General features: G+C 47.3%; 1 protein-coding gene across 1 annotated transcript in view; it reads right to left on the reverse strand.

The window, feature by feature from the left end:
- Positions 1-23,969, reverse strand: part of LOC147693316 (NACHT, LRR and PYD domains-containing protein 3-like) — a 1,315,468-nt gene that overhangs the window by 231,023 nt on the left and 1,060,476 nt on the right. The window lies entirely within an intron of this gene.

Genomic DNA, 23,969 nt, shown 5'->3' on the forward strand with positions numbered 1-23,969 from the left:
GGGTGGCCAGAGATTGTTTGTCGACAAATTTGTACATATTTGCTTCCTGCTTTCTGTTGGACCTTGTGAATTGGAAGCACCTCTTATTCTTACAACAGGTTGTGGTGAGAACTTGTTGGGATTGGATCTGTTGAAAATATTGTATCCGACTTTGTACTGTTCTCCTTTGGGAGTACAACTTACACTGGGCAAGAGAGTGGTTTCTCCAATGTATTTATCGAAGGATAAACTTCAGACAGAATTGTCTTCTCTTCTGGATATTCTTTGGGCTACTGGTCCTAATGATGTGGGTCTCTTGGAAATACCACCATATGTTGTGACATTGAAAGCCAATATTCGAATGCCGCGCATTCCCCAATACAAGATCTCTAGCGGAGGTGAAAAGGCATTGCTAGCAATCATTTATGATCTGATTGACAAAGATGTAATTGAAGAGACAAGAGGCAACGTTTGTAATAGTCCTGTTCTGCCTGTTTTGAAGCACACTGATCCTTCCCAGCCACCTGTTTACAGGTTTGTGATTGACCATAGAGAGGTGAATAAAATTGTTGTGCCACAGTTTCCAGTTGTCCCTGATATCACTGCCCTATTGACAAAGATTCCAGCTTCCGCGACTTGGTTCTCGGTGATTGACTTGAAGAATGCTTTCTTCAGCATCCCGATTGCCGAGGAGAGCAGGGATATTTTTGGCTTCAGTTTAGGAGGCCGAAGCTTCCGCTTCAAAAGCGCTCCTCAAGGCTACTGTGAAAGTCCATCAATATATAGTCAGGCTTTCAAAACACAGCTTGACACGATTGTTTTACCTGACGGAGCTACCTTTATCCAGTACGTCGACGATTTGTTAGTCGCTGCAGATACTGAGGAGATTTGTAAAGAAGCCACCTTGTCGTTGTTGCGTCATTTGTCTGAGTTGCATCATAAAGTGTCTCTCTCGAAGTTACAATATTGTCGACAAGAAGTGACCTACTTAGATCACCTCTTATCGAAGGTGTGGTTCTGAAAATTCTGGACCCTGCTATGATGTGGTACCGAAGCCCAACACTTGTGTCACAAAATATCATCATACCATGACGAATTTGGTATCAGTAGACCGGTAATGACTAGGACATTACCCCTGTGCATTTGCGTCGTGATCGAGCAATGTAATCACCTTAAAACTGTAGTTTCTGTCCCGAACACTCGGGTTCCATTTTGTAAGCGGCATCCATCTTGTGGTTGCCCTTACATAGTCAATTGACCAAGGCCGAATACGAACTGAAAGGACACGTAGACCTTTCCTGACTCTTCTTTGACCTGGGCGAGCTACCTCCACTGCCTCCAGCCAAACCTGCTCGGGCAGTCCCCAACCCACTGGCCGAGCGAGATTAACATCAAGGCACAACATGTCATAAACCCTTCACTGCATACAAACCACGCTTATCATACACACACCTGCCCCTGTTTCTTCTTTATGGCTAGTTTTACAAGGAGGAGGTGCCCGATTTTATTGGGGTTTCATCGATATCTGATGGAAGTTCTGGGCCTGGCCGGGTAATCTATCACAAACTGGACATACGAAAATGTAGGCTGGTCATCATGACTTTGCTTTTCCATTGTTGTGGAAATATGTATATGACCATACTATAAACCAAAGAATTCTTGCCTGAAGGTAATATTTTTGTATAAAAGGAGAAGGCTGGTTCTGTAAAAATGAACAGTCTCCTGAGAATATACAAACCGTGCTGTTGTACTTCTAGGACGCTTGTTACTTGGTTTCAGCCAATAAAACTCGATCCTTGACATCACCTAGAAGACTCTGTGTTTCTGTGGTCCAGAACAGGAAGAACTCAAGAGGTCTTTGGGTGTTTTCCCCTGGCACCACTGGGTTCCTAAAAACCCGAAACCTCAGTTTGGCGCCCAACTCAGGGTGGTATCAAGCGGTGTCGGTCCAAGCCAGATGTTCGTGAGGAGCTTCGTGTGAAAATTCCAGAGGACGGCCAGCCACTTCAGCGACCCCTGTATGTCGACGTGGTTCTGAAGGTCTTTGCTGCGAGGTACCCCGCGTCCCGACGGCTACGAAGGACTGCTGCCCTGACTATCGCCCTGTTTTGGACCCATCGATACTTGGTAGAGCGAAACGTTAGACGAGTGTTCTAGTGACGTCATCGATCATCGATACTTCAGTTAAGTATAAGTGGAGCGTCTCCCAGTCCTTAGTTTTGTTCTTAGTTTTGGTATCCTCGAGATACACCTTGTTTGGAACTTGCAAGCGCCAAAACCAAGGGATTTGTGTTTTCACGAGACTATCGTAATTGATAATACTTTGAAGTTTGAAGCTAGACTAGTGAGCGAAGATGCCTGGTTTTAGCAAACTTGGAAACTTGTTTTGTCTTGGTTGTAGTAGGGACTCCCGATTAGAGGATTCGTGTCCGGTTCCTCCAATTGGAACTCCAACATATGAACTTTATGTGAAGCACGGAGTAGGCCCCATCACATACAATGACGTGTGGATAAAATACACCAGAAAAGATGGTGTTTTAAAATGGCCCCAATATGGTAGCTTTGATACAGAGATTTTAGATAATCTAGAGGTGAAACTGTTCAAGAAGAAAGCCTGGCCGGCGATGTTTGACTCTTTTCGCCTATGGTGCAAGGAAGCCAAACAGAAAGAAATGAAATTAGCAAAGAAGAATCAAAGAGGTATGTCAATGGTACAAGCTGCCGTTGCATACAGGGATAATGAGGAAGAGCAAGAGAGTGAACACATGCTTAGAAGTAAGAAGCTAGCAGCTGATAAATGCTACCCAGTGTTGCCACGTAGAGGACAAGGATCAACGGAGAAAATTGATAGCGATCCTCTCATGTCCCACTTGTTGAGTTCACCACCCCCCTATGCACAAGATGCTACTGCACCCCGGCGACGCTTTGTTATACCGCGCCCCGGCACACGAACACCAGTTCTTACTCAAGCACCAGCTCCTCTTCAGCTGGTTTCTACTCCTCCAGCGCAGCCCTCTCAAGGGCCGCCGCCTTCGCAACATACTCCATTTACTTTTTCTGCGACTTCGCCTACTGCTCCAATTGCTTATCCTGATCCTCTTTCTGCTACTGCCTCGACTTCTACTTTACATCAGCCTGTCTTTTCTGGGACATCTGCCGTTCCGCCAGCTTCTCCTTCTGTTCGACAGAGAGTGGCAAGTACTGTCACTGGTCTTTTCTCACCTTTTTTTGGGTCGCCTAAGACGACCCCTAATATAGAACGCAGACAGTTGCGGAGTCAACTGCCTGACTATCAAGAGAGAGAAGTACTGAATGAGTTAGCACGTAATTGGGTTACCAATACTGCAAAGTATGACACTCAGTCCGTTATGGAAGTCTTCAGTCAGTGGGAAGCATCTACACAGAGATATGTATTTGAACAGATGTGTGTATATCTCTGTGAAGAATTGAAGGGAAATGATCCAGAGTACAACATGAATAAATTATTCCGTATGCGATTCAAGTTTGGGGAAGGCATGATTGTGGGTGCCGATGTCGAACCAGCAATCGACATGTTGTTGTCATATAGGAGTAAGGGAAGCAATTCCCGATTACTGTCTGAGTATGACATGCCAGGTAGGAAAAAGGCGCGACAGTATTCAATGAGAGAAGTTCCTCCAGTTTGGAGGGAAGGTGATGCGAATGCGAATCCAGCAATTCCGCCTCATTTCCAGCGTGTATGGGTACATGTTCCCTGGAAAAGATCTGAAGTTTTAGCCCTAAAACAGACATTGCCTGATCCTCGCAAGAATCCTGCAGGGTATTATAAGGAGTTATCACAAACTGCCAGTTCATGTATCATGAATCTAGCAGATATAGACATGTTGTTTGGAAATGTTGTTCCACAGCCTTTATGGGGAAAGATTCATCATGCAGATCATGACCAGGAATTAGGTGATACATGGGCTAATATTGCTACTGCTGATGCCAGACAAGTTGGTGGCTCCAAACCCGAGCCTTTAGTTGCAGAACTTCCTGGTAGAATTATCACGTATATGAAGACTTTAGACTTGCGTGTGAATTGGGACAAGTTATCTGCGTGCAAGCAGAAGAAAGATGAGAATGTGTCTGACTTTTTCACGAGGTTTGAAGAGACTTTCGTCGATCATAGTGGTCAGGATATGGCTACCGAGGGTGGCCAAAGATTGTTTGTAGACAAATTTGTACATAATTTGTTTCCTGAATTATGTAATAAATTGAAATATTCAGAGAGTGCTTGGGCTGTTTCCACGTCAGCGCAGATTCTAGCCACAGCCCAGTACTATGAAAATAGGTGCAAAGACGAGCTAGAGAAGGCAGACAAAAAGACTAAAGACTTGAAAACTAAAGTCCTTCTCCAGCAAGCCTATCCGCCTCGTACGGCTAATCAGCACGATTATCAGCAACCTCAGCAGTATTCGAGAAACTCGCAAAGAAATGAGTCTTCTCAGCAACGTTTACCCTATGGTCTGAATCAGTGTGCGTATTGCAAAGAAGAGGGTCATTTCAAGAATAATTGTCCAGCTTTATTGCCACGTTTGAATGGTGTTTCGGGTGCAAGAGGTAGAGGTGTTCAACAGGCTCCTAGAGGTAGGGGCCGTGGAAACTTCCCTCAGAATGCTACTTCTTTTCCACCTCAGAGTTCCATGAACAGCTTTGATCAGCAGAATAATGCGTCTTCTAGGACAGCTCAGTACTATGCTGATGACTACTATGCAGAGAACGAGAATGAGGGTAATGATTGCTAGGACAGCCATGGACAAAGAGAGGGAGTTGTTTCAGTTCCAGTAGATCAGAATGGACTCTATGTTGAGGTGATTTCATCAGGTGTGTCAGAACCTTTTCTGCTGGATACTGGTGCTACAAAAAGTTCTATTATGCACTCGAAACTTCCTGGCGCACCGTTGTCTGGCGAAATGAATGTTTCAGTAGGTTTTTCTGGCGCCCCGGTTAGGAACCCAATCTCTAGTCCTATGCCCCTTTCTGTTGGGCCATGTGAATTGGAAGCACCCCTCATTCTTACAACAGGTTGTGGTGAAAACTTGTTAGGATTGGATCTGTTAAAGAGACTATATGCGACTTTGTACTGTTCTCCTTCGGGAGTACAACTTACCCTAGGTAAGAAAGTGGTTTCTCCAATGTATTTGTCAAGGGAAAATATTCCAACAGAATTGTCTTCTCTTCCGGATATACTTTGGGCTACTGGTTCAAATGATGTGGGTCTTTTGGAGATAGCACCATATGTCATAACATTGAAAACCAATGTTAGGTTGCCACGTATTCCCCAATACAAGATCTTTAGCGAAGGTGAAAAGGCGTTGTTAGCGATCATTTATGATCTGATTGAGAAAGATGTCATTGAAGAGGCAACAGGTAACGTTTGTAACAGTCCTGTTCTGCCGGTTTTAAAGCGTACTGATCCGTCTCAGCCACCTGTGTACAGATTTGTGATCGACCTTAGAGAAGTGAACAAGATTGTTGTGCCACAGTTTCCAGTTGTTCCTGATATCACTGCCCTATTGACTATGGTTCCAGCTTCAGCCACTTGGTTCTCGGTGATTGACTTGAAGAATGCTTTCTTCAGCATCCCGATTGCTGAGGAAAACAGAGATATTTTTGGCTTCAATTTAGGAGGACGAAGCTTCCGCTTCAAACGCGCTCCTCAGGGCTACTGTGAAAGTCCATCTATATTCAGTCAAGCTCTGAAATCACAACTTGACACGATTGTTCTACCTGATGGTGCGACGCTTATTCAGTACGTAGACAATTTGCTAGTCGCTGCAGATACTGAGGAGATTTGCAAACAAGCCACTTTTTCATTGTTGCGTCATTTATGTGACATGAAGCACAAAGTTTCTCTTTCGAAATTGCAATTTTGTCGACAAGAAGTGACCTACTTAGGTCACATCTTATCGAAGGAGGGAAGGAGACTGACCCCAGAGAGAATACAGGCAATTACAAATTTGAGTGTCCCAAGGACACAGAGAGAAGTGCGTGCTTTCTGTGGCATTACATCATATTGCAGACAATAGATACCAAACTTCTCATTGTTGGCCAAACCTTTGGTGGCATTAACTTGCAAGGATACACCGAAACCCATTCCATGGTCCGAAGAGTGTCAGAAAATTTTCACAAATTGCGTGATGCATTGTGTTAGGCTCCTGTGTTGGGTAACCCCGACTACAGTAAGCCTTTTACATTATACGTCCATGAGAAGGAAGCTTGCGCATTATCAGTCTTGACACAATGTTTTGGGGACAAACAGCGCCCATGCGCGTACTTTTCAGCAACTCTAGATCCCGTAGCTAAGGCATTACCAAGTTGCTTGAGGGCCACTGCTGCAGCAGCTGTCTGTATTCGACAGTCTGCTGGGTTAGTAATGAATAATACACTGATCGTTATGGTCCCACATGCAGTAGACATTTTGCTAAACAGAACAAGGACACAGCACTTAACTAGTGCTCGACTGTCAAGTTATGAGCTGACACTGTTAGCGAGTCACATACACATAAAGAGGTGTGATACACTTAACCCAGCCACCTTATTGCCCATTTCAGCAGAGACAGATGAGGTCGAACAACGTGACTGCTGTTTTAGGACAGAAGAAGAGACAAAAGGGAGAATAAATTTACAGGACACTCCTCTTTCTGAATGTAATGATACCTTATGGGTTGATGGTTCATGTTTCAAGTTGCCAAATGGTGATACGACTGCAGCATATGCTGTGACGACTTTGCACACGATTGTAGAAACTGCACGTATCCCGCACAATTCTGCACAAGCAGCAGAGTTAATTGCACTTACAAGAGCATGTGTGTTGGCAAAAGGAAAACGAGTGAATGTGTACACAGACAGCCAGTACGCCTTTGGCGTGGCTCACAGTTTTGGGCGATTGTGGCGTGAACGTGGGTTCCTGACATCGCATGGCACAAAAATTCAACATGGTCAGCTAGTTAACAAGCTTCTCGAGTCACTGACCTTACCACTACAAGTTGCGATTGTGAAATGCAGTGCACACAAAAATATTCAAGATGATGTTGGTCGTGGTAACGCATTTGCAGATGAAGTTGCGAAAGAGACTGCAAGGAATGTGATGAGTCGAATGTATGTTGCAGGTCCCGCAAGATGGACTGGTGATGTGGGTATGTGTGAAGACACGATTGAGAGTGTGAAGTCTATACAATCCGAGGCCACTGAGAAAGAGGTGAATGAATGGAGAGAAAGCAAGGGTAGATTGGATGCGAATGGTTGTTGGGTTGAATTGTCAGAGCATCAGAGATGGTTGTTACCCGATGCGTATGTACTTGCAGTGGTGACAATGGCTCATGGAATGGCTCACATCAGGGTGAAAGGGATTTGTAAGTTGTTTACCCCAGTATGGCAGAATAGTGGCATCCCTAAATGTGCAGAAAATGTGGTCAAGAACTGTATGGTGTGTCTGACGTACAATCCTGGTAGAGGAACCCCAACTCCAGCTGGTCATTTCGCGCCTCCAACGTATCCGCTCGAGGTTTTGCAGCTAGATTTCATCCACATGGAAAGGTGCAACAACCTGAAATACGTACTCGTTGTTGTTTGTGCCTTTTCCAGGTGGGTGGAAGCGTATCCCCTTAAGACCAATACTGCCTTGTCCACAGCCAAAGCCCTGGTCAAAGAGTTCTTCCCTAGGTTCGGAATGCCTCGAGTGGTCTGGAGTGATAATGGGAGTGAATTCGTGGGACGAGTGATGAAGAGAGTGTGTGAGAGCCTAGGCATACACCAGAAGTTTCACGCTGCAAATCACCCCCAATCAGCTGGATTAGTAGAGTGCTATAACGGCACTCTCAAGTTGAAGCTAGCCAAGATCCAAGCCAGCACAGGCCTTAAATGGCCTGACGCCCTGCCGTTGGCACTCCTATCTACCAGAATGACCGTCCATTCTAGAATGGGACTTAGTCTGCACAAGATTGTGTTCGGCTGCCCGGCCAACATATGGGGAGTGCCAAGGCCCAAAAAGCTCAGTGAGATAGAGCATCCTGTACTGCTTGACTATTTGCACAAATTGACAACTAAATTGCGTGTTTAACACCAACAGGTCCACAGTTCCTCTCCGCCAGCGTCTGATGATCCAGGCCACGCAATTGATCCTGGCACCTGGGTCCTGGTGAAAAACTTTCAGCGAACAAAGAACGAACAGCCCAGGTGGACCGGCCCACACCTCGTCCTTCTTTCCACAAGATCAGCCATTCGGGTGGAAGGAAAGAAGAACTGGATCCACGGGATCCATTGCAAACGGATCCCTCTACCTCTGCCCTATGACCGGTGGGTCCAGGAGGGTGTCGCTGACTCTGAGACCAAGACTGTGCCTCGCTTCTTACCCTTCAATGATGCACATTTGAAAGGAACTGCTACGGAAAAGGAGAGTGATAATATTCTGCAAGGATTTGTGCCACCGTCAATGCAGTTGGACACTACAGAACCTGAAGTCTTGTTCCAAGACCACACCATACCAGGTAAACAACGATATAATCTGAGGCCAAGAAAAACGAACTAATAAAAATGAACTAATAAAGTTTTCCTTTCCCCCAAGAACTATTTTTGATTGTGCAGCTCTCTCATCCAGGAAACTTGCTCATTTTTGATTTTCGAACCGCCATCCGGTTCTGCTGCTAGGGTCGCGGTTGCCACAGTCTTTGGAGTGCAGCTGGAGACGGTTAGGTCGACAGTTCTGGTTGGTCTAAGGGAATTACCCTGGACTGAACAGAAGCACTCCTTAGCAGAATCAATCTCCCACCGCGGGCAGCAACTTAGAGGATGGAGTTTCCAAAGATGGAGAGACCTGCCAGATCTACGAATTTTGAAAAGACAATATGCACTGTGGTGGCAAGAAAACAATTTTTAGTAATATGCATTTTAATGTTGTGTAGCATAATGATGTTTTTGGTGGGCTATGCTCTGTTCACCTTTCGAGTTACATTTGTACACAACACTCAGCCCACACCTCCTCCTACTGTTTCCCCGCATTCCTTTCACCCTCTACCTGAACACGAGTCTGCCAGAAGATTAGAATTTATAAATAACTCATTCGTCCATCTCTTACACCAGCACCAGTCTGTAATGAACTCCACAAATTGCTGGGTATGTGGCCTCATGCCACACACGACAGACAAGGGTATACCGTATTTTGTCCTGCCATTTGGCTACCATGGTTCTCTGTGGGCATTTCAAGCAATGTTCCTGTTTGCCCTCGAACCATATGTCCCAGGGAAAAACTCAAGCAACAAGGCACTAGTGGCGGGAATTAGAAATATGAGTAGGGATGTCGACACGTATAAAACGATTCCCAGAGATGAATTGACGCCTTACAGCAGATGGAATATAACCCAATATGGAATTTCCTTGACTGAGAGTCAGAAATCAAAGAAATCCTCTCCAATCTGGATAGTACCCCACCAAGGTCACCTATGTCTGCAGGGAAATGGCAAAAACCCTAGAGCTCAGTTAGGGAAGAGTGTCTGTACTGAGACTTACGTTTTCTCGTCTCAGACCTCTCCTTCATTCCTAGCAGCTAAGGGTACCTACTTCGTCTGCCGCGATAGAGCGTATACATGGTTGCCCCCTGACTTCTCGGGCACATGTTTTATCTCGTCTCTGCTGCCACCCACCTATACGGCCGAGGCAGATTACCACCGGACAAGGAGAGTTAGGGGTGTTGTGAGTAAAGACGACACTGAGGAACAGGAGTTTGTTGATTTCGCAAAAGGTTTTCTGACGTTTTGGGGGCCTATGGTGAACAGCAGGAACATTCGCTAACTGACAAGGGTAGTTGAAACCGCCGTGATTGAAACAGCTGGTGCCCTTAGTAACTTGACTGTGGAGCTCCAGTCGGACCACCTTATGACTCTTCAGAACAGGGTTGCCCTAGATGTCATACTTGCAGACCATGGTGGGGTATGTAAAGTGATCAATCCAGTTGCTGCATTTTCATCCCTGATAATGCTCGGACAGTATACCAGGCCATTTCCAAACTGCACAAGATCTCTGAGTCCATTCATGTGGACAAAGGAGACTGGTCCTTGCTGGGGTGGTTCGGGGAACTGATATCTGCTTGGGGATGGAAAATTCTGATATTCATTGGAATGATCTTAGCCATTCTGTTTATGTTCTGCCTGTGTGTGCAGTGCGCTCCTGCAATATGTGGCATCTGTGCTACATCATGTGTAAGGAAGCCTGTATCCAGGGACGAACTGAGCAACAGGATGATGCTACAGTAGAATCTCCATGACTTCGTGAATACAGATTTGGACTCAGATGAACATGAGTTATTGCCTATATAAGGGCAAAAGGAGGGTCTGTGGTTCTGAAAATTCTGGACCCTGCTATGATGTGGTACCGAAGCCCAACACTCGTGTCACAACATATCATCATACCATGACGAATTTGGTATCAGTAGACCGGTAATGACTAGGACATTACCCCTGTGCATTTGCTTCGTGATCGAGCAATGCAATCACCTTAAAACAGTAGTTTCTGTCCCGAACGCTCGGGTTCCATTTTGTAAGGAACATCACGCTGCTGCCTGCCTGCACGAAAAGAGATCGCTCGCAGCGCCTGGTATCGCTTTTGCCCACTTTAGAAATTTATTTGAGTACAGTGGCTGCGCACTCGGCACCAGAATTAATTTGCCTGACGTAATTTAATTGATTATTGCTGCGCACTGTAGACTTTGCTGTGTGGGGTAAAGAGAAGTGTTTTGCGAGTGTTTGTGACTGTTTTATACTTCGGCTGTGCCCCAGTCTCGTTTCAGGGACATGGCTGCCATTTTGGGACTTTGTTTACCTCCGTGAGCCCGTGCCTCCTCCCAGATCCCGCCTCCCAGCTGACCCACCCACCCACGAGTACAGCTACAGCGCTCTATCCCCTGGCCATTTGTGACCGTGTGGACGCTTTCCTGTACGGTCGCTCCCCTTGCCCTCTGCCTCCCTACGGACGCTTGTGCTCCCCGCAGCCTGAGCCTCTCAGAAGGAACATCGCGCTGCTGCCTGCCTGCATGAAAAGAGATCGCTCACAGCGCCTGGTATCGCTTTTGCCCTCTTTAGAAATTTATTTGAGTACAGTGGCTGCGCACTCGGCGCCAGAATTAATTTGCCTGACGTAATTTAATTGATTATTGCTGCGCACTGTAGACTTTGCTGTGTGGGGTCAAGAGAAGTGTTTTGAGAGTGTTTGTGACTGAGTTATACTTCGGCTGTGCCCCAGTCTCGTTTCAGGGACAGGGCTGCCATTTCGGGACTTTGTTTACCTCCGTAAGCCTGTGCCTCCTCCCAGATCCCGCCTCCCAGCTGACCCGCCCACGCTCCGCCCCCCTCCACTATCCATTTATGACAGATGTCCCAACGTGCAGCGTCCACACGCTGCGGCCGCGCCGAAGGTGTGCCAAAGGTAAGCCCGTCTCCGACTGTCCGCGCCAAGCCCGCGCCCAGCGCCAGACCCCCTGGCCCCCGTACCACCCACCCCACCTGCATTACATTCGACGCCTCCACCCTCTTAGCCCTAAACCCCGGCCGACTCCCCAACTGCGCCCAAGCCGCTCCTGGACACACCCATGGACCCTTCACATGCAACTCCTGCAAGTATGACGGCACCAAAACCAACTCCTCATCCACTAACACCAAACAGAGATCTGACACCAACCACCTAAAATGCATCCTGCTCAACACCCGCTCGGTCCACAGACACACCATCGACCTTTGGAATCTACTAGACACCATCTCTCCGGACGTCGCCTTCCTAACAGAAACATGGATGAACGCCTCCTCAGCCCCAGACATCACCATTGCCATCTCGGGAGGCTACAAGATCATCGGAAAAGACCGCATCTACCAAACAGGAGGAGGCATCGCTATCGTCCATAAGAATTCCATCCGCATCTCAACCAGCTCAGACGTCAACCTCGCTAGCGCCGAACACCTTCACTTCCAGATCCACACCGACCCCAAGACCACACTCAGAGGCACCCTCCTCTACAGGCCACCAGGACCCCGTGCACAATTCAGTGAAGACATCACTGACTTTATCACCCCACACGCCCTCCCCTCCGAGAACTACAGTCTATTGGGAGACCTCAATTTTCACCTGGAAAAGAGCAACGACAGCAACGCCACCACCCTTCTGGACAATCTCGCCAACCTCGGACTCAAACAACTTGTTAATACCCCCACTCACTACCCAGGTCACACACTCGACCCTATCTTCACCTCCAGCAAACATATCTCCTTCAGTCACACCACAGTTCTCCATTGGACGGACCACAGCTGCGTTCAACTTTGTCTACAAAAAGACCACAACCCACAACCATCCTCAACCTACTCTGCGAAGAAACTGGAACAAAATAACCATCGACCAGATCTCCTCATCGCTTCTTCAAAACCCCCCTGCCCACTCTTCGAACCCCAACCAAGCAGCCATTAACCTCACTCAATGGCTAACCAACAGCGCCGACAACCTAGCACCTTTGAAAAAACGTCAAATCAAACTAGGCAGCAAAAACGCCCCCTGGTTCAACGATGATCTTAAGAAATCCAAGAAACTCTGTCGCTCCCTTGAGAAGGCCTGGAAAAAAAGACCCAAACACCAGCACCAGGGACGCCTTCAAAAACGCCACCAGCATACACCACCAACTGATCCGGACTGCCAAGAAAGCCGCATTTAAAGACCGACTAGACAACAACGCCCACAACAGCAAGGAATTATTCAACATCGTCAAAGAGTTTACCAACCCCACTGCCAACTCCAACGACATCACTCCCTCTCAAACCCTTTGCGACTCCCTAGCTTCGTTCTTCCACAACAAAATCGCAGACATCCACAACAGCTTCGACAACCAACCCGGAGACCAACCCACCCAACCTTCTGCCGTACCTTCACCCCCCTTGAACATCCTTAATGACTGGAACCCAATCTCCACTGAGGACACCATCCGCCTGATGAACTCCATCCACTCAGGATCCCCCACAGACCCATGCCCTCACCACATCTTCAACAAAGCAGACTCCATCATAGCACCACACCTCCGAGACGTCATCAACTGCTCCCTCAACTCCGCCACCTTCCCGGAAAGCTGGAAACACGCCGAACTCAGCGCCCTTCTGAAAAAACCCACAGCTGACCCCACTGAACTCAAAAACTACCGCCCCATCTTGCTCCTTCCATTCCCGGCCAAAGTCATCGAGAAAGCTGTCAACAACCAGCTCGCCGCCTTCCTCGAAACCAACAAATCCCTCGACTCCTCACAGTCCGGCTTCCGAGCAAAACACAGCACTGAGACCGCACTCATCGCAGCAACAGACGACATTCGAACTCTACTGGACAATGGAGACACAGTCGCCCTCATCCTCCTTGACCTCTCCGCAGCCTTCGACACAGTCTGTCATAGCACCCTGTTACAACGCCTCAAAAAACATCGGAATCCAAGGAAAAGCACTGGAATGGATCACCTCATTCCTTGCCGGAAGAACTCAGAGAGTCCGCCTCCCACCATTCAAGTCAGAGGCCACTGAAGTCATTTGCGGCGTGCCACAAGGATCTTCACTCAGCCCCACCCGCTTCAACGTATACATGAGCCCCCTCGCGGCCATCGCACGCCAACACAACCTCAACATCATCTCCTACGCTGATGACACTCAACTGATCCTCTCACTCACCAAAGACCCTAACACAGCCAAAACCAACCTACATGAAGGAATGAAAGAAGTAGCCGTGTGGATGAAGCACAGCCGTCTGAAACTGAATTCAGACAAAACAGAAGTCCTTATCTTAGGTACCTCCCCCTCCGCCTGGGATGACTCTTGGTGGCCAGAGGCCCTTGGAAAAGCACCCATCCCGACGGACCACGCACGGAACCTGGGCGTCATCCTGGACTCCTCACTCTCGATGACCAGACAAGTCAACGCCGTTTCATCATCTTGCTTCAACATTCTTCGCATGCTCAAAACAACATTTCGCTGGATCCCCACCAAAACTAGAAAAACGGTCACCCACTCACTGGTTACAAGCCGCCTAGACTACGGAAACACCCTATACGCCGGTACCACCGCAAAACTTCAGAAAAAACTCCAACGCATCCAGAACGCATCAGCCAGACTCATACTAGACATCCCGCGTAAAGACCACATTTCTAGTCACCTGTAAAACCTCCACTGACTCCCCGTCAATAAGAGGATAACATTCCGCCTCCTAACCCACGCACACAAAGCACTTTGCGAACTTGGACCCGAATGCCTCAACACACGACTTTCCTTCTACACCCCCTCCCGCCAGCTACGCTCCTCCAACCAAGCCTCGCTGTACCTCGCATCAACAAAACAACCATGGGAGGAAGATCCTTCTCCTACCTGGCAGCTAAAACCTGGAACTCACTTCCCATTTACCTTCGCCTCACTCAGAACCACCTAGCATTCAGAAAGCAACTTAAAACCTGGATATTCGACAAGTAATTCCCCACCCTTCTTCAAGCGCCTTGAGACCCGCTGGGTATGTAGCGCGCTATATAAATTATTTGACTTGACTATTTGACTTGACATAGTCAATTGACCAAGGCCAAATTCGAACTGAAAGGACACGTAGACCTTTCCTGACTCTTCTTTGACCTGGGCGAGCTGCCTCCACTGCCTCCAGCCAAACCTGCTTGGGCAGTCCCCAACCCACTGGCCGAGCGAGATTAACATCAAGGCACAACATGTCATAAACCCTTCACTGCATACAAACCACACTTATCATACACACACCTGTCCCTGTTTCTTGTTTATGGCTAGTTTTACAAGGAGGAGGTGCCCGATTTTATTGGGGTTTCATCGATATCTGATGGTAGTTCTGGGCCTGGCCGGGTAATCTATCACAAACTGGACATACGAAAATGTAGGCTGGCCATCATGACTTTGCTTTTCCATTGTTGTGGAAATATGTATATGACCATACTATAAACCAAAGAATTCTTGCCTGTAGGTAATATTTTTGTATGAAAGGAGAAGGCTGGTTCTGTAAAAACGAACAGTCTCCTGAGAATATACAAACCGTGCGGTTGTACTTCTAGGATGCTTGTTACTTGATTGCAGCCAATAAAACTCGATCCTTGACATCACCTAGAAGACTCTGTGTTTCTGTGGTCCAGAACAGGAAGAACTCAAGAGGTCTTTGGGTGTTTTCCCCTGGCACCACTGGGTACCTAAAAACCCGGTACCTCAAAGGAGGGAAGGAAACTGACCCCAGAAAGAATTCAGGCAATTGCGAAATTGAGTGTGCCAAGGACACAGAGACAAGTGCGTGCTTTCTTGGGCATTACATCATATTGTAGACAATGGATACCAAATTTTTCCTTGTTGGCCAAACCTTTGGTGGCATTAACTTGTAAAGATACACCGAATCCCATTCTGTGGTCTGAAGAGTGTCAAAAGAGTTTTTGCGAATTGCGTGATGCGTTGTGTTCAGCTCCTGTGTTGGGTACCCCCGACTACAGTAAGCCCTTTACATTGTATGTCCATGAGAAAGAAGGTTGTGCATTGTCAGTTCTGACGCAGTCTTTTGGGAACAAGCAACGTCCATCCGCGTATTTTTCGTCGACTTTGGATCCGGTAGCTAAGGCGTTGCCGAGTTGTTTGAGAGCCACAGCCGCAGCAGCTGTTTCTATTCGACAGTCTGCTGGGTTAGTGATGAATAACACGTTGATCGTGATGGTTCCACATGCGGTGGACACTTTGTTAAACAGGACCAAGACACAGCACTTAACTAGTGCTCGTTTGTCAGGTTATGAGCTGACACTGTTGGCGAGTCATGTGCACATCAAGAGGTGCAATACACTAAACCCAGCCACGTTGTTGCTGATTTCAGTCGAGACAGAGAATGTTGAAGAGCCACATGATTGTTTTCTTAGAACTGAGGAAGAAGCGAAAGGGAGGATAGATCTCAAAGACACTCCTCTTCCAGAGTGCGATGGTACTTTATGGGTTGATGGTTTGTGTTTCAAGTTGCCAAATGGTGATACGACTGCGGCATATGCTGTTACGACTTTGCATACGATTGTTGAAACTGCACGTATCCCACATAATTCAGCGCAAGCTGCAGAGTTGATTGCACTTACAAGAGCGTGTGTGTTGGCAAAAGGAAAACGAGTGAATGTGTACACTGACAGTCAGTATGCCTTTGGCGTTGTTCATAGTTTTGGACGTTTGTGGCGTGAACGTGGGTTTTTGACTTCGCATGGTGCAAAGATACAGCATGGTCAGTTGGTAAATGAGCTTCTTGAGTCACTGACCTTGACGTTACAAGTTGCGATTGTGAAATGCAGTGCACATAAAAAGGTCAAAGATGATGTTGGTCGTGGAAATGCATTTGCTGACGAAGTCGCGAAAGAAACTGCAAGGAATGTGATGACTTGAATGTATGTTGTGGGTCCTGCAAGATGGGTTCCGGATAGAGGTATGTGTGAAGATACGATTGAGAGTGTGAAGTCTATTCAAGCTGAAGCTTCAGAGAAAGAGTTGAAGGAATAGAGAGAAAGTAAGTGAAAATTGGATTCGAATGGTTGTTGGGTCGAATTGTCAGAACATCAGCGATGGCTGTTACCTGATGCGTATGTGCTTGCAGTGGTTACAATGGCGCACGGGATGGCTCATATCAGTGTGAAAGGGATTTGTAAGTTGTTAGCTCCGGTATGGCAAAATGCTGGAATTCCCAAATGTGCAGAGAATGTGGTCAAGAATTGTATGGTATGTCTGAAATACAATCCTGGTTGGGGAACCCCAACTCCAGCTGGTCATTTTGAGCCTCCAACAAATCCGTTCGAGGTTTTGCAGCTAGATTTCATCCACATGGAAAGGTGCAACAATTTGAAATACGTACTCGTTGTTGTTTGTGCCTTTTCAAGATGGGTAGAAGCATATCCCTTAAAGGACAATACTGCCCTGTCCACAGCTAAAGCCCTTGTCAAGGAATTCTTCCCCAGATTTGGAATGCCGAGAATGGTCTGGAGTGATAATGGGAGTGAATTTGTGGGACGAGTGATGAAGAAAGTATGTGAAGGGCTAGGCATTGATCAAAAATTCCACGCTGCAAATCACCCTCAATCAGCTGGACTAGTAGAATGCTATAATGGCACATTAAAACTGAAACTGGCCAAGATTCAAGCGAGCTCTGATCTGAAATGGCCTGACGCTTTGCCCTTAGCACTCCTATCAACAAGAATGACTGCGCACTCACGAGTGGGACTTAGTCCCTATGAAATCGTGTTCGGCCGCCCGGCCAACATATGGGGAGTGCCAAGGCCAACCAAGTTTAGCGAGATAGAACACCCTGTACTGCCTGATTATTTGTACGAATTGACGGCTAAATTGCGTGTTTTACACCAACAGGTCCACGACACCCTGCCTCAGGTCTCTGAAGCTCCAGGACATCCGATCGATCCTGGCTCCTGGGTGTTGGTTAAAAACTTCCAGCGAACAAAGAACGACCAGCCCCGGTGGACTGGCCCTCATCTTGTCCTTCTCCAACAAGATCAGCTGTTCGAGTGGAAGGGAAAAAGCACTGGGTTCACGGCGTACATTGCAAGAGGGTCCCTTTGCCTCTAGCGTACGACCGGTGGACCCAGGAGGGGATCGCTGACCATGAGACTGAGACTGTGCCTCGTTTTCTGCCTTTTAGCGATGCACGTGTAAAAGGAACAACCTCTGAACAGGAAAACGATAATATTTTGCAAGAAGCTGTGCCACCGTCAATTCGATTGAATACTACAGAGCCTGAACTCTTATTTCAAGACCAGACAGCACCTGGAAGAACATGTTATAATTTGAGGCCGAGAACTATGACTATGGACAAATAAATTCATTTTTTTCTTCTATTTTTGAAAGTGCAGCTCTCTCTCCTCTGAGAAACTTGCTTATTTTTGTTTTTCGAACCGCCATCCGGGTTCTGCTGCTAGGGTCGCGGTTGCCCAAGTCTTTGGGGTGCAGCCGAAGACATTAGGTCGACGGTTCTGGTTGGTCTAATGGAGTTGCCCTGGACTGACAGAAGCATTCCTTAGCATAGAACACCCTACCGCCGCGGGCAGCAATTATAGAGGATGGAGTTTTTCAAGATGGAGAGACGTGCCGAACAAATGAATTTTAAAGCCAAAATATGTATAATGATGACAAAGTCAATATTTTTAATATTATGTATTTTCATGTTGCTTAGTGTAATGACGTTTTTAATAGGATATGTTTTATTCACTTTTCAAGTGACATTTGCACCCACTACACAGCCCATACCTCCTTCTACTGTTTCCTCACATTCTTTTCACCCTCTGCCTGAACACGAGTCCGCTAGGAGATCAGAATTTGCCAATAACTCATTCATTCAGCTTTTACACCAAAACCAACTAGTAGTGAACACGACTAACTGTTGGGTGTGTGGTCTTATGCCACATACTACCCATAAGGGTATCCCGTACTTGGTGCTACGATTCAGCTACAATGGTTCTTTGTGGGCGTTCCAGACGATGTTCATATATGCCATCGAACCATACCCTCCACGTTCCACGAGAAGTAACTCGAGCAACAAAGCATTGGTAGTGGGAATTACGAATATGAGCAGAGACATTGACTCGTATAGAACAATTCCCAGAGATGAGTTACAAGCATACACTAGATGGAACATAACAGGATATAGAGTTGCTTTGAGTGAGAACCAGCAAGCAAAGAGATCCTCCCCGATTTGGATTGTACCCCATCAGGGTCACCTATGTCTGCAAGGTAATGGCAAAAATCCCAAAGCTCAGTTAGGAGAAGAGTCTGCGCTGAAACATATGTTTTTGCATCCCGAACTTCCCCTTCGTTCGTAGCCGCTAAGGGTACCTATTTCATCTGCCACAACAGAGCCTACACATGGTTGCCCCTTGACTTCTCGGGCACAAGTTTTGTTTCGTTCCTGTTGCCTCCCACCTACGCGGCCGCGGCAGATTACCATAAGACAAGGATAATTAGAGGTGTCATGAGTAAAGACGACACTGCCGGACAAGAATTTGAAGATTTCATAAAGGGTTTTCTGCCGTTTTGGGGGCCTATGGTGAACAGCAGGAACATAAGGCAATTGACAAGGGTGGTTGAATCCACTGTAATTGAAACAGCCGGTGCCCTTAGTAATTTGACTGCTGAGCTCCAGTCGGATCACCTTATGACTCTTCAGAACAGGGTCGCATTAGACATCATACTTGCAAACCGAGGTGGGGTATGTAAAGTGATCCAATCAAGTTGCTGCATTTTCATCCCAGATAACGCTCCGACAGTATACCAGGCCATCTCCAAATTGCATAAGATGTCTGATTCTATTCACGTGGATAAAGGAGATTGGTCATTGATGGGGTGGTTGTGGGAACTGATATCTGCCTGGGGATGGAAGATTCTGATAGTCATTGGGATGATCTTAGCCATTCTTTTCCTGTTCTGTCTGTGTGTACAGTGTGCTCCTGCAATATGCGGCCTCTGTGCTACATCGTGTGTAAGGAAACCTGTATCAAGAAACAAGGTAAGTAATAGGATGATGCTACAGCAACATCTCAATGACTTTATGAATAAAGACCTGGACTCAGATTAGCGTGAGTATAGGTTATTGCCTATGTAAGGGCAAAAGGAGGGGTTGTAGTACTGAAAATTCTGGACCCGTGTTATAAACATCGTCGTATCATGACGAATTTGGTATCGTCAGACCGGTAATGATCTAAATACTATATGTGAGCATTTTCGTCACGATCGGGTGACGGAATCACCCTGAAATCGGAGTTTCCGTCATGAACCCTCGGGTTCCATTTTGTGAGCAGCATCCATTTTTTGATTGCCCTCATATAGCCAAATGACTAAGCCAAAACCGAGTCCGAAAGACACGTACACCTTTGCTGACTCCTTTGTGACCTGGGCAAGCTGACTCCACTGCCCGAAGTCAAACCTGCCCGGCCAGTTCCTTTCCCAGTGGCCGAGCGAGATGAGTATCAAGGCACAATATATCATAAACCTTTCATCACACACAAACCATGCCTAATCTTACACACACCTGCCCCTGTTTCTTGCTTTATGACTTGCTTTACGAGGAGGAGGTGCCCGATTTTATTGGGGGTCCGTCGATATCTGATGAAAATACTGGGCCTTGCCGGGTAATCAATTATGGGTTGGATGAACTGAAATGTGGGCTTGTCATCATGACTCTGCCTTTTCTTTGTAGTGAAAATATGTGTATGGTCAACTGTAAAATAAGGAATGTTTGCCTAAAGCATATTATTTTGTATATAAGGAGAAGACTGGCTTTGTAATTTTGAGCAGTCTCCTGAGAACATACTGTAGGAGAGGAGGGTCTGCTATCCTATGGTCACCCCAAATTTTTGCTTTTTGCTTCACTGGTTTATGACTTAATATGGCTGTGGGCCTGACAATCAGACCCACAGCCTGCTGTTCTCTCTCTAAATTACTGCCAATGCACTCTAGGTGCATTACGAATTGGAATTGGTTCACCCTATTGGTCCCTGTAACAGTGTACCCTAGGTACCCAGGGCATAGGTGTTTCCAAGGCCTACCAGGGGCTGCAGCATGTATTGTGCCATCCCTGGCGTGGCCTCCATATTTGACACAACTGGGTGATCACTCAGCTGGGGTAAGTTGGTATAATCACCTCTTACTTAGGTATAGTATCCCTATATCTAACCCTAAAACTGGACACATATGTTCCTATCAGCCACTCCTATGGAAGGCCTGATCAATCCTAGAGGCAGAGTGCTTGGAAATATGTGAGATGGTGCTCTAGCACGAGCTGAGCCTGTCTGCAGCTGTCGGGAACCACTCCCTAAGCTGTTCCGGGATATCGCCATACCATATACTCTTAAGTGCATTATAATCCTCGCGGTTATATGCTATCTTTGGTTTGGCTTTATCAAAACATTTCGAGTAAGGTGTCATACGAATTGGAATACTATCCCCTCGACAGTTCTGTCGACGGGGTTAGCAGTCCACCCTTCTAGAGGGACACGACATGTGTGTAGCCTTAACCCCGGTTAAAGTTAACCAGAGCCTCAGCATCACAAAATGGATGCTGCCACCACAGACACGAGTCTGGCCTCCTGCTGCTGGGAGTCCTTCCAGCGAAGGAGGCTTGGACAAAGGGTCTCCTGCCTTGGGAGGTGCGAGCACCACCCCAGACAGGGTTTTGTGTATTGGGTAGGACAGGGCTGAATAGATTGAGACATGCCCGGGGCACACAAGGTGTCCCCGTGCATAAGCCAGTCCAAACCGGTCCTGGGACTTTCCAGACCCAGGCCTGGCGAGGAGCTGGACAAAGGAAAGGGGGTGTAACCGCCCCCCTTCCTGGTTCCTCCCAGAGGAGGGACCTAGTAGGTGATCCACCCCTCAGATTGGGAATAAGAGTGGGAGCAGTGCCATTGCACAGCAGATCATCCTGAATCAACTTTACACGAAGAAGAAGACTGGACTTCGACATTCTGCTGCACAGAAGACTGAAGAGAATCTCCCTTGTGGCCTAGGAGTGGCCACCCTGTGAACACAGGCACCAACCAGCGAATCGACATCTGCTTTGCTGCCACCTCCCGCCGGAGCCCGAGCCCAGAGCCTGACAACACCCAGACTCCCAGACTTCTCACAGCCCGATCCAAAGTCCCTGCAAAGAAGGAACCCGTGGATGCACCGAGAGACGTGGGACCGTACTTCTTGGAAGACACCCAAAGAGCTGACAGCGCAGCACCAGAGGCATCCTCTATGTTGTGCTTTGGGGACTGAGAACCCCCACGACCGAGCAGCCCTTGCACCGAAGATCAGCCCCCCAGCATCTCCACGATCTGGATGTGGCCCTTTTGCATTGTGCCACTCGACGCGCCATCCTGGCCACTAGCCACGACTACAACTACAAACTACACTGCGGGTCTGGTTGCTCCAGACTTGCCCTAGCTCCTGTGAAAAGGAGCCCCTGCTCAGACCTTGCTGGTCCCAGTAACAAGCCTTTCTTGATTCCTGCGTGGCTTGCATTAGCCAAGGCCTGTTTGCTACAATCAAGTTGCTGACACTGCCAACAGCGAGAAGCCTGCGTGGGACAGCTCTTGACCGACTCCTGGACATTCTCGACCCCCGGTGTCCACGTGGTTGCAGAGAGAAGCTACACCTCAATGCCTGTTTGCACCCGACATCGCCTGGTTCCAATCTGGTTCCACGGTAGTCACTGGCTAGTGAGTTTGAACATTGTCCCCTCTGCTTTCAGGTCTTCACATCTTCAGATCCACCCTTGAATCCACCGGAACTCTTCACCTTGAGCCGCCTGCAGCATCTTCAGCTCCAAGCACCATCGACCAGCGTGACGAAACCCGATACTACTTCGACCCTGTGCACCCGCTTCCTGTGGGTAAGGTAACTCAGCTCCACCGGTGTCCCTACACTGGTACACACCTCTAGGGTCTGTGTCTCAAGTTTCAGCTTTCTAGGTCACTCTGAAGGTTCCGAACTAACTAACTCTGTACTTTTTACGCACCATTGACTTTGCATTGGTGAGTGCGTGCACTTTAAACACTGCACCCGAGTCCCGCGGGCCTTTCCCGACTTAGTCACTGCTAGTCTCGATTAGCTCCAGTGATTCCCAAGGCCATAGGCCTGCTTCCTTTCCGATTGGTATCTCTTATACCACTTTCTTAGTATATGGTTTAGGTGGCCCCTAGGGCTCATCCATATTGTGCAACTTTTGTGTATTTTAAACTGGCTTGTGTTTAACGCGTGTGCTTATGTGCTCATAAAGAGTCCAGGGGATACTTTTAGTTAATAAATCAATATATATTTTCAATATATATCTGTGTGGTGTCCTTTCATTTGGTATTCAAGGGGGTTGTGTGTGGTAATACAGCTGGCTTCACATGCCTTTCAGAGTTTAGCCTAAGACTGCTTTGTCCACGTTACCACTAGGATAACTGGTCTATAAGGTTTACTTACAACCAATCATCATAAGGGTTGCTTGGCATGGTACAAAGTGATCACTAGAATTAGTGAGCATTATATACCAGGCCAACTTCTCACATTGGTGAGCAGCGGATTGGGATCTGAGCTTGCTGTTGTTTTACCATTACAATCTTTGAGATTATCATTTGAAAGATCATACAGGTACCTGCTAGGTACATATAAAACAAGACTAGTATACTTAAGTTCTACTGAACTTAGTTGTTGTAGAGAAAAGGGGAGTAGCACACCCTGACTACAACTACTAGATAGGTTTAGTAGGTAAATACCAGTGTAGGTAGATTGCAACACATCCACCCACACTAGAGCAATGTCTGGAGCAGAGGGTTCCACTGGGAACATCCCTGTTGAGAGTGACCCTCCAAGGGCACCATCCAATTTTGCTATTTTTTCCTTTAAGGAATTAAGACAGCTTTGTGTCCTAGAGGGTCTGAGGACAGGACCTTCCCCTACCACAGACCACCTTAGAGAGATCTTGGACCAGTCTGAGACTCTAAAGACCTCTAAGGCAGACCCCACAGGGAATGCTGAAGGAGGCCATCCTTCTGAGGATGATACTGTAGAAGCCCCTGTCCCTATAATCCTGGTAGATGAGGAAGCCCCCATCACTGGAGCTCCTCAGGTAGATGAGGAGGAGGAAGAGGAAGAAGAGACAGAAGGGGGGAGCAGTGAGTCAGATGATGACAGAAATTGTCAGGTACTGGTCAGTAGACTGAACCAGGCTAACTTAAGCTTCTTTGGGACTGAATCTGGGAACAACCCATTCAGACCCCCAGGTGGACTTAACCAGAAGCCTAGGAGGAGAAGGACTCACTCAGGTGACTCTGACAACTCCCATGCTTCTAGAGGTTCTCATGGTCACTCCAGAAGGGAGATGACTAGCCCTCAGAGAAGGGAACATGAGGCCAAAATGAGAGAGGCTGAATTGAGGATCCAGAGACAAGAGTTAGAGGTTGCCCTGGCCCAAGA

The sequence above is a fragment of the Lissotriton vulgaris genome, chromosome 8 (genome assembly GCF_964263255.1).
Source record: "Lissotriton vulgaris chromosome 8, aLisVul1.2, whole genome shotgun sequence".
In the NCBI taxonomy this organism is placed as follows: domain Eukaryota; kingdom Metazoa; phylum Chordata; class Amphibia; order Caudata; family Salamandridae; genus Lissotriton; species Lissotriton vulgaris.